The sequence below is a fragment of the Atta cephalotes genome (genome assembly GCF_000143395.1).
Source record: "Atta cephalotes unplaced genomic scaffold scaffold00022, whole genome shotgun sequence".
Taxonomy (NCBI): domain Eukaryota; kingdom Metazoa; phylum Arthropoda; class Insecta; order Hymenoptera; family Formicidae; genus Atta; species Atta cephalotes.
Window position 1 is genome coordinate 2,755,189 of NW_012130086.1, and position 12,660 is coordinate 2,767,848.

The following is a 12,660-nucleotide window of genomic DNA, read 5'->3' on the forward strand; positions in this document are numbered from 1 at the left end:
TTTAGCGCGACGGAGTTTGCGAAATGCGCCGAAGAGAAAGACAGTATTCTCTGCTCCCCCATTTTCCTTTTTTTTTCCTCCTGCAACGCGTACACGTGATATCTAAATCTAAGTACCCGAGATCCCGGAACGAAAGCGGATCCCGGACATTACCGGGAATAATTTACGATTTGTTATTCCGTTCTAATGTGCTCCGGTCTGTACCCTCGCACCGGATACATTCCCGATTTTTTAGCTGACAAAAAGATTATCCAATGTTATGATAAAAGACAACTTGAAATTGTTTCTTTAATACAGTTATTAAGAAAAATCAAAAGAATCTTCTTATTAATCAAACGATCCATTAAATTGCTTGAGTTAAAATAACTCAAAGATTTTCTACAATTACTGTTTTTAGAAGCGAATATTTGAGATTAGACAAATTTTATTATTAGTTTTTTAAAAATATCAATAGAAGATACATTCTAAAAAATATGCTTACGAGTTTAACACCATATCAAATCCTCACTGTATTGAGCAAGGATATGATGAAAATTTATACAAACACCGCATGTTGTTAAATTCACACATATTTTTGTATAGAATATAACTTTTTATAAATTTTTTAGAATGTATATCACTTTCAGTAACAATACTCAACATTATCTTTATCTGATAAATGGTTAAAAAGAATTCAATGCATTTTTACGTTTCTTGACTTGGACATAACTTTCTCAAATTATTTATTTATTTTTATTTCCTATTATTCAGCGTTCGCACGATTCGAAATTGTATGTACGAGATCATCATGTTCAGCGTTAACCAAAATAGGAGTGCATTCAGAGGCAGCGTTGGACCGTGAAGATGACCAAGACGCTCAATATATCCATGCCTGCCTTTCGAGGAGTCCGGTCTCGGGAGCGGGCCGAAGACTAGAAAATATTTTAGTATTCCACGTTGACGTTAGTAGTGGTTTCGCAACTACCTCCTCTTTCTCTCCCAATGGTTTACCCAATGGTTTACCTCCGTGACACATCGCCGTCGGACAAAAATGTACGTCGCGTAAACACAATGGCGTGTTGGAAAGCGATCCCCGGTTTTTCGGGCATTGTGATCGCGCTCTGGGAACAACTTTCCCTCCCGCTCTTACCCTCCCGTGTGGTAACCCCCGGAGCAACACGTCAGAGGGACAAATTTCATCCCTAAACGCGCAAATAAAGGATAAAAGCCGCTAAATTAGCCCAGCGAAAGCGGCATAAATCAAAATATTAGAAAACAGCCGCGTGGATGGAAGCGGTTGGTGCTGGTTGAAGGATTTATGGGGTCGGTTCGGTATATCGGGTCAACGCAAAAGCGAGGGCGTGCCTCCACCGTCCCTCCTCTTTCTTTCTCTTTCTCTCTTGTGTCATCTCTTTCCTCCCAATGGCCTCTCTTTTCGTTTGCACCCCCTGCACCCTCTCTGATGCATCCTGCAGCGCGGATCAGCGCGACTTTTGTTTAAAACATGATCTATCGCTTAAATACCTAAAACCGGACTATTTATGGGTCTGCCACCTAGGGAGGAGAGACGTCACCCCGGCAGGACAGTGGCAGGATCCTCCTCTCCTCTCTTTTCCCTTTTTTCGCCAAGAGCGATGCGCTTATGCAGGTGAAATCCCACGCCTTTGAATTCTCTCTACGAACGTGAAACGCTCCCTCATCCTCTCCTGTCCCTCTCCTACCCCCTTCATCGGCGAAGAGCATCCTATAACTCCCCCTCGAATGCAATGAAATTTGACACGTTCCCTTTATAACGGCAGATATTCCTTTATCATTTGGACACACTTTCCTAGCGGCGCGATCGAGGGTTTGGGACTCTTTCTCTTTTTCTCTCCCTCTCTCTCGTTTATTCTTCACGTCCTTACAAAGGTGCTATCTACAGTGATAGCAACGACAATATGGATCCTCGAACTACACAAAGCGCAGTCAAAAAGCGAATAGAGATAATATTTCCTTGGACATGCAAATATCCGTCGCGCAATTATGCGCTACTGTGCATTTTGAAAGTACATCAAATTCTATCCAAAAAGTACCAAATATATAAATATAACATACAAAAAATACTTGATAAAATATTTGTTTGATTAATTCCTGTTTTAGTTTTCGATTAAATTTAATATGAATAAAAAAAAGTGTAAACATGCGAGAGCTGAAGAAGAAATATTTTTAACATAAATTAATTTAACATAAGATAATTTAAAATAGAGTAAAAGATTAGATGCTTTTCTCACGAGGAAATAATATTCAACATCAAATAAATTAATAAATTAAAACTTGAATGTAAATGCAGACGTCGTACATAAAATTGTCAAGTTGACAGATTAGAGCTGCTTAATATGACGATGCTGTTTTTTAAAAATCAATGGTCATGATGTTTACACACAATGCCCAGATTTCAATACATCAGATTTTGTGTAGCTTCACGTGTAGGTGTGTTTCTGACAACTGGTCTGACAACTAGTCTACCTTTTTCTACGTTTCTTATTTCCCGTTTTCTAAAGTAGATTTTCCATGTGATACATGTCGATTTTCGTGCGATGAACCCAAGAAAAAAGAATATCGTTGTTTCTGCAACAAGAAACATGTATTTTTTCTTTCTCTCGCTCCTTCATTCCTCTATCTTTCTTCTCAAAAAGAGAGAAATAAGATGGAGACATCGATCGACGAGTTAACAAACGAAGGGAAGATTCTTCGCAACCAAGAACATAGTAGCCAAATAAAAAACTGTAGAGATTTGCGGTAAAGATTGTGGCAACTTGACCGCGGAAACTACATCGGATTCATAACTTTCGGGGACTTAAATGCTTGTTGCATCGATCACATTATACGATGCGCATCTTTATATCATGTCCTACTAATTAAAATTATGTTATGATAGTAATGTAAGACGATAAGAAATGAGCGAGATGACGGGACTTTTGCATCGGCATGCTTTATTTGCTAAAAGGAAATCGCGAACACCAATATCGTTAAACTTTAATGCGTCGCTTCGAGATGTAAGTTTTACAAATGTACATGCGTAAGATCGCAACTTATGTAAGCATTACGTCAAAAACAGAAGATCATCCAATGAGCAAGCACAGCGATTTATTAATATAATATTGCTAAGTAAATATCGTAAAATTACAATAATATTATTGCAATCATTAAAGCGAATTAAGTGACGTTAGGCGGATATTGTCAAAGCTAACTCTTCGGCAATGTAAAATTTTTATTCTTCATCTGCAAGCTGATTTTTCAAATTTTAGGCATGTTCGGATTCCCACCTTCGGGTGCCCCCCGGGTGTCATATCATCCTTAAAAAAAATCTGCACTAAAAGGTGTGTTCCGATTCTCTGGATGCTTTTTAGCATTTTTATTGTTTCGAACTAAAAAAACTTGAAAATATTCTTACCTATTTGAAAGCTTTAACGGCAAGTTTTTACTGTCGTAGAAATTGGATTATGTTTTATTTGTTTTTTACAGATTTCAAAATTTATCTACCAGAATTTATAATAAAAAAAAATCGTTAAATTTTAAAATAAGATCCAATTCTACAGATTTTCTTATTGAGAATATTTTTGAAAAACTTTAGATACAAAATATTTTTTGTAAGAGTGTATTTGAAAGCGTTTATGAAAGCATTTTTTGGAAGAATATCATACAATAAAATAAAATCAAGTTGCAATTACAAATGAGTTGACAAAGCTAATCAAAGATATTTTTATATATATTCTTTTTATTTGTAACGTTAATTACGAGAAAATGCCCAGAATTATTCACAGATTAAGAATCGTCTTTATAGGTGGTAGACAACTGTTATTCTAAACATTAGGTAAACTGCATAAAAACAGATCGCATATCACATCCAATCACTACCGAATCTTTTCATGGTGCAAAATTCGCCAGAGAGCGACAACAACAATAAGCGATGCTCGCCATCGACGAGCCCTTACGTAAAGGTACCAAGAAGCGATATGGCGACGTCGATAAGACTTCGGGCCACGCATTGTCGCGGCGATACGTAATATGCGCGGAGCGCGGTGTATTCGTGAATAATGTATGTGTTCGCCGTTATCTGTGTAGCAACCGTTCGCCATCGACGCGGGATATATAGTCCGATAAGGAATCGGACAGCGGCCTGATGTCCCGGGCTACAACAAAGATAAGTCGCGGAATAGAAAAAAGATCGGAGGCGGCAAAACGGTGGCGCGGCGAAAAAAAGGAGGAAAGTCGAGAAAGAAGAGAAAAGGAAGACAAAAGACAAGGAAAAGAAGTCGTAAATGCATTTATGTATCTTACACGATTGTGATCCATCAATGCTCGCTTCCATTCTACTACGCTTCTACAGAATGTTCGACTTACCCAAGATCGCTTTGGGCGACAAATAAGACTCACGAAACATCAGTAGACATGCATCTATATATAGTCGCGATGATATTAAAAAAAAAACTTGCATAAATGTCACTTTGTATAACCTTTAAGTGAATAGTTGGGGTGACCACAGTACTTCAAATATAGTGTATCTTTAGATCATTTTTATCTATTTAAAGATTTATCGTATTAAACGAAATCAGTTAAACGACTTCTCTTTCTTTATATTGTACGAAATAGAATTGATTCAGAAATAACTCTGAATCGTTTCATAATTACCTAAAAAAAAAAAATATAAATAGAATTAATATTAAAATTATAAATAAAATTTTATAAATACTTAAAAATAAATACTAATTGCTGCGAGAAAGATTTTCAAAATAAGTTCGAGAATATTAATACATAGATCAGAAACTGTTCTTGCTATCTTCTTTTTTTTGTATTCCTAATATCATTGGCCGATCCTTCATATCATACTTTATCCTTCTTCATCTTGCATCTCGATTTTTTTCCCCGTTGGCATTGCGACGTGCGACCGCGTTTACAAGCCGCAGCGAGAAACTGCGGCATCGATCGCTCAAGATATATTCACGAAGGTTCATTTTACAGCGCAGGATACCCGATCGACACGAATCTACATTGCGTATCGTGACATGTGGTACACATGGAGGAGAGGACGGATCGATTTGGGTGATCGATCTCAGGAAAATTCAGAGCACCATCCGTACGTCAGTCATACAAGTGGCTATTTCGATAAAGATCGCTCCAATATCATTTGCAAGTTCTTTACTGGCGTTTCAAGATATCAAGTTTGAAAAAAGAGGTAAAAAGAATTTCAAAAGAGTTTAAATATGAACAAAAATAAAAAAAATGTCAAAAATTAATTTTGTGACAGGATTTTCAGTTAGTCATAGATAAGGCATAGATAAGATAAAATTAAGGACGAATACATTTGTATTGCAACTGACCGTAACAGTTTATGGCACGTACGGCCGTCTTGATCATGGCGAAAATCCATTTTTCACCGAGATCGCGCTAGGATAAGGCGCACTTTTTATCTATCTCTGACAGAGAACAGACGAGAGACAAAGCCGGGCAGGTTGACCGCGAACGTGCCGTTCTCGCTTTCCGGTATCGAGAATCGTCGGGTGCAGAACAGAGTCAGGTTTTTTTTCCTTTGCTTTCCTCCAACTCCCGCTATCCCCGATAGGATTATCTGATCCTTGCTCTCATCGCCGAAAGAACAAAACGCAAGTGACCCTATCCGGTCACCATCACGATCATGGTACATGATCTACGTGCTGCTGTCGTTATCTTCCGATCGAGGATACTTACTTCGTTGGTCCCGAGAGAGAGAAATCTCTTCTATCCCTCAAGACTACGGCTACCATCTTGCCCAGATCTTGTTCTTCGTGTCACATCGGAGTTGCAAGCTGGTGACAGATATAATGGATGGCTCACACACATACAATTCGTTGTTCTACAAGAACCACCATTTTAATTGTTCTGATAAAAACAAAAATATTTGTTATTGTCATTGTATTATTTTTTTCTTTTAACAATGGCTGTGTTTCAGCAGCTTTGCAATTGTGATTCTTGAATATGATTGATCCTTATCCTTAGTTCCTCATATATCGGATTTCAATTACATTAAAGAATCTTAAAATAATTGCAAAACTATTTTCCTACTGGGAAAAGCAGTATATCATATAATCCTATCTATCGATCATACTTAATTTTTTCCCTAGGACGGAAACGTGAAAAGTGAATATTTTTTGTATGTATGTGTGTACATGTACATACATACATAAAAATTTTCAATTTCGCGTTTCCACTCTAAAGAAAAAGTTACGATCGATATTTTGATATTAGGATAGGAATACTTCATTCAATAAGAGAAATGAGAGATTATATTTGTATTATATTATGTATCAGAGATTTAGATTTTATCTAAAAAAAATAACATTATTTATTTAATTAACTTAAAATAATTAATGTTTTAAATGACGACTTATAGAAAAAGTGGTATAACATGATAAATTTTTTAAACAATATAATTAAACACGAAAGATGATCAGAATAATACTTAGTATTTATAAAAATTGATAACGTTCGATATACTTAAATGCATTACGTTTAAACAGTTCGCAAACGTTTAATATTTTAATGATCTGTCAGAGAGCAGTGAAACTCGATTAATTTTAATAACACGCTTCACGGCGATACCTGTCCGACAGTCTTAGCGCTCCGAGGGTGCGACGTCGCACATCAGCACCGCCAGCACGACAGGTTATCCTGGTGCTTTCCTTCATGGATAAAAGCAGCGTCACGGCGTGATGCGTAAAGCCGGAAAAGTTCAACCCACGTTGTTGCACCCCGCAGAGAGAAAAACGATCGTACAGGTGCGTCGGAAATCGCACCTACCACGGGAATGACAAGCGCGTCCGTCAGAGATGTGATAAGGTCCGTGATAAACGCTTTCTTCGTCCCATTAGCGGGTCCAACCCATTTAAAATACGTTTAGTAACCATAGTGGTTGCAGTATGGATTAAAATTATACTCGATCTAATTTTACGGGAAGTTACAGTGAGTTACCGAAAGTTTTCGGCCAACATATAATTTTACGATAATTTTTTGTTAATTTATTCTTTAGTTTACAAATTAATAAAATTCTTGTAATTAAAAAAATATGATTTAGTGTAAACATTAAAATACTATATTGAGTACTTATATATTATATTTTTATTTGTAAAGATTTCTTTATCTGAACAATAAAATAAAAAAATTACCATTTAATTACCTTATTGACCAAAAACTTTTGGCAACCACTATATATTATGTTATTCGTCAGTTTATAACTGACGATAAACCTTTAATAGATAATTAATAATTCAACTTATTTCTATTTAACTCCCTCTCTCTTAGAAAATAGATTTTTGCGTTTCATTTATTAATAAATGTGTGAAATGCTTAACAGTTTTTGCATTTGAATTAACGAAAGTATTTTTTAAAAAGCACTCTCAAGTATATTATATGATATTATATAGACTAAAGTAACGGTTTAAAACGGTTCATGTCTTGCCGTGTTCTTGATACCGTTAATAAAATAAAATAATGTAAAGTGTGTGCCTGAAGGAGGACAACTGGTAATTAAGTTCATTTTGACGCTCAAACATGCTTCAGAGCAAGCACGTTCTACCATGACACTTAAATGACAACACGATACAGATCGTGGAAACCGATTCTCGACAACTGCCGGAGGTAGAATCGATGCAATGACAAAGTGGATTGTCCGTTACGCTGCAGAATTCGGAGACGACAAAGCTATCTAATCTTCTTCGTGGGTCAGGTCGATCACGGTAGGATCGTGAGAAATCGCGACGGAGGACGTGGGTAAGCGAAGAAAGGAAATCCATGAGCGAAATTAAGCCCAACGGGATCGGACGTTCATCGAATTCCGCGGGATCCGAGGCCAGCTACTACGTATTTCAACCACAGAATTCAACGTGTTTCTTTACAAGCATTATCTGCCATTTCACGTTTTTTTGTTCGCGCGAGTCAGAATTTTCCTGGCAGTGAAGTAATTTGTCAAACTACTATGAAACTACTAGCATTTAATAATCTCATATTATGCAATAGTAATTGATCATTAAAGAAATAAATTAAAAAACATCAGTGTTGCTTTTTAAAAAAATAATTGTTACATTTAAAATGAAAAAAATGAGTTAGTTGCTATCTTGATGTTGAAAATAATCATCAGTTTCAGGGATTATTTTATCTAAAAGATAAAGATATTTTTTAATAGAAAAGAAAGAGATTTGACTAAAAGATATTTTATTAGAATTAATGCATCAATTCTTATAAATTATTATGTACGTATTAATTTGAAAGAACGCGTTAAACAAGTCGGGAACTAACCGCATATATAATGAACACTCGAGCGCAGTCGAGCGATGAAAAATGTTTAAGCTCACTTTTCGAGGATTATCAATTTTTCGCTAAGCGCACGTACATCGTACGTCAGTCACGGCTTTATCTAACGACCGTTATCTCTGTTGGACATTATCTATACCTAGTCTATTTCAGTACGACGCGATCCTGCATAGTCACAAGCTAAGTCTTCTGCCTCTTTTCGCTTTCAATGCAAAATATTTTCTTTTTTTTTATTTGGAATATTGTATTATGTGCTTAAAACCCTAGTAAATAATATAAGATGTCTAGTCTTTACAGTTCCTCGAATTCCTTTTTTCGATGCCCTTAAAAATGTGCAGCGCTGTGACAATCAGAACTAAAATTTTCTAAAATCAATCAATGGTGAAATTCTACCCGTGACTAAAAGATTCTTCACAAAAGCCTCAAAATATTTCTTGAAATATTCAGAAAAAGAATGCAATTAGTCATACCTTTATATTAGGTGTAATAAAAGAAATCCATTATTTTTGCATGAAATTGAATGAAAAAATAATGAATTTCTTTTTATTGATGAAGTTACTTCTTTAAATAAGCATGAAAAAAAAATAATTGTGGCAAAAATTGTGGAAAAAAAAATAATTATGAAGATATTTTCATTCATTGTAAAATCATTTAAATAATTTAATAATTAAACATAATAACTAAATATTAGATTAAATATTAGATTAATGTAGTAATGAATGTGATAGATATATTAATATAGTTGAAGAAATATCTATCTATGTTTTAAACATTCACTAAAATTTGCTAAAAGCGATTTTATGTAATTTTTCCTCCCCTTTCGTTAATAATTCAAAAAATTACGTGCACACAGAATACAAATTTTCGTTTTATGCAAATAACAAACTCAAGTTAAATATTCAAAGCGAAAATTTGCTAGGCCGATTACCAAACATACATTTTGGCAAAAACAGCGCATAGATAGAATCAATTGATAAGAACGCTTCTAGAAGTATGTCTGAATATGTATTTGTACAAAAAGCATAAAAATATTGTGCTAAAAATATTAAGTTTTGCAAAAATATCTATTAATGCAATGTATAAATTCAGTCAACAAAAAAATTGATTTAGTACGTAGATATCGAAGTATTATTTTGGCATTACTAATCGACAGCGCCAAATCTCCTTAGTGATAATTTCACTCCGTTGATGAGTAAAATCTTAAGCCGAGGTTTCATTTGCTGGAACGTAACACCGAAGATCTTTTTAGCCCTTAAACAATAGAAGCGTCGTGTCAATTTTCTCATGTCAATTTTCTTCCTCCCATTTCATTTAGGAATCTCTCTCATGACCTGCTGAGGTTATCAAAATCACGCTAAATCAGGGCAAAATTTTCTAGTAATAATTATAACGCTATCACTCCTAGAATCCCATTTTTTTTAGACAAGACATAATTTTTTTCATTCTTCATAATTAATACAACACAGTTTCGCATAAAATTAAAAATGGTTTCATAAAAACAGTCTAAATTTAGCGAGTCTAAATTTCGCAAATATTTCACATAATGTAAAATTTTTAACAATTTGTAAAATAAAGAAAGCGAGAATAAATTTCACACACTTTACAATTCGAAGAAAAACGACGACATCAAGTTATCTAAAAAATACGAAATAAAAAACGAGTAAATATACCAAAACAAATCTTCCTTATGATGTAGTTTCAGCAATAGAAGAATGAAAATACAAAAAAAAGGAAAAAAAGGAAAAAGAAAAAAATGCAATGAGAATCCCCAAAGATTCAGGTAGATGTTAATGAGCACCCATTGTTTTTCCCCCATCGTTTCCTTACCCGACAATGTCCTTACAACGGATTCCTCGTTCATCAGTTAACATTGTCCACAGCATTAGGTCGTCCTTGTTCCAAATTCGAGATAGAATCCCGCGCGCGACCTACCGCTTTCAAGGAATGCAACGGCTCGCCCTCGAAGGGCCCGCTCAAAAAAGAACAGATGAGAAGGAAGAAAGTGGGGTAGGAAAGTAAGGTGAGAGTAAGACAAAGATAGAGGACAACAGGCTTGTGGAACTCATGTAAACGAGATCATACGAAATAGCGAACACACTGTAGCAAAGAGGCACAAGGGCTGTGCCATGAGTAGGACACATTTCTATTTCATCTACCTATTACCTGCTTTGTTTTCCTTCGTTGTACCTTCGTGTGGTAAAACCAAACAAGTTCGTTTTCATGCCGCATGAAAATTGTATGCGTTGATGCAAATATAGATGCAAATACAAGGATAGATCGATTTGTCGAGATGTCGGTCCCGATCCGTAGTTATTCCCCTGATGCGAGATTTCAAAATATTTTGACTTTATGATGATATGAAAGTAGCATTTAATAGTTTTCGAAAAGAAAAAGGCGTAAAAAGATGAAGTTCCTTGAATTTTTAAACATTAATGTTCGGATCACTTACCATAAACTGTTATAAATGCAGATGTAAAATATTAAGAAAAAGAATATAAGAACGTGTGTGTCTAATAGATTTTAAATAAATTTTTCTCCGATTAATTTTTATTTATTAATCTTCTAATTTTAGAAAATATTTATAAGATTGTATATACAACTTTAAAAAAGTTGTATATAAATAAGGCGTGTCAATCAAAATGTTATTTTTTTAATTTTTTAAGAGGGAAAAAAATTATTTCCTTAAAAAAACTATCACTTCAAAAGTTCAAAAAATTACTGTAATAATTAAAAATATGAACAATATATTAATCTTTTCAAGAAAATTTAATTAAGAAATTTTAATTGAAAAAAATCATGTTAAAGTTGTTAAAATTTCAAAATGTTGTAAATCTAAGTAAAATTCATTGTACTAATTGCACAATGGATTCACGACGTTTTGAATTGCATTACTCATTTTTTCCGCGTCTAACAGCTTTTTTCGTCAAATATTAGTATGTAATCTATTCAAAATGAATATTACCAATTTTGCACTAACAATATTTTATCGTGGCACGTCTCAAGTATTATAAATAATTACTTGTTTTTTCTATAATAGCAATTATAATAGCAAAGAAAAGAAATGCACAGAACATGAATAATCCAATCATGTCTAAGAATTAAGAAAGAGAAAAATTATTGAATTTTTACATTAATCGTTGCTAAGAAAAAAACAATTTAATTTTTGCATTATATGTGTGTGCATTTATAATACATATCTTTAAAAGTATTCGAGTAAATCGATTATGGTCCTATCTACGAATGGTACCGAACGTGATAATCGCGCTTGGTGCTAATTCGCAACGCGTAAGATTGATGTCTTATCTCGAGTCAGTCTCGACGAGATGAGACTGCCAAAGAAGACGAAGTGGGTTAAGAAGAAGAATGAGAAACCTAAAGGATGGCAAACGTGCTTCGGGCAGCTTCGGGGAAAGGGGTGGTGTAGTTGTCTTTTAAACGGAGCAACGCTACATACCCCTGACGAATGGACAGGAGGAGGTGCCGATATCTCAACCGTAATTTATCACCCAGCTAGGATAGCTAGAAAACCGGCAGGTCCCGCCGCACGGGCCCACGAAGAGGAGAAACACGAACGGAAAATAGAGAAAGAGGAGAGACACGAAAAAGGGGACCACGAATGCGCTCCGTGCTGCGCTGCACTCTCTTAGGCCCCTCAGGGTCTCAGGCCAACCCTCATTACCACGCCTCCAGACTTCCTAGTCATTATCTGGTGGTTCCAATACCGAGATCGAATTTCATCAAGAATTCCGACACTGACATTCCACAGAGATAATCACACCCATCCCTTCGTTCATACGTGCAAAATCTTTTCCCGTGAAATCTCAATTTTTTTTATAATTTACGATGTGTAGGTATTACACTTCACGCGCACTTTAATTGGCACAGTGCTTGTAAATCGATCTCTGAAAATATCAAATATGTTGCCTAAATTAAATAAAATTAAAAATTTTGTTAATAATATCATGTAAATGTTACTTGTATACTTCATTATTTTCACTGTGTATATATATTTCATTATTTTCTACTTTAATATAATAAATATAATAAATATCTAAAGATAATAAATATCTTATTTTTAAACATAGTAAATCTTGTAAAATATAACAAAAATGTATTTAAAATATAATAAATATTGACAAATAAAATATAAATTTTTTTTTCAGAATTTTCAAATATTTTAAAAGATGACAATTAAAAGAGAGATAGAGAGAGAGAGATAGAGAGAGAGAGAGAGAGAGAGAGAGAGAGAGAGAGAGAGAGAGAAGAAACGAATTACTAATACTAAATAATAATTAATATATATACTACTACTACTACTTAGTTGTTACGTTACTAAAGTAAAAGTACGTTAACGTA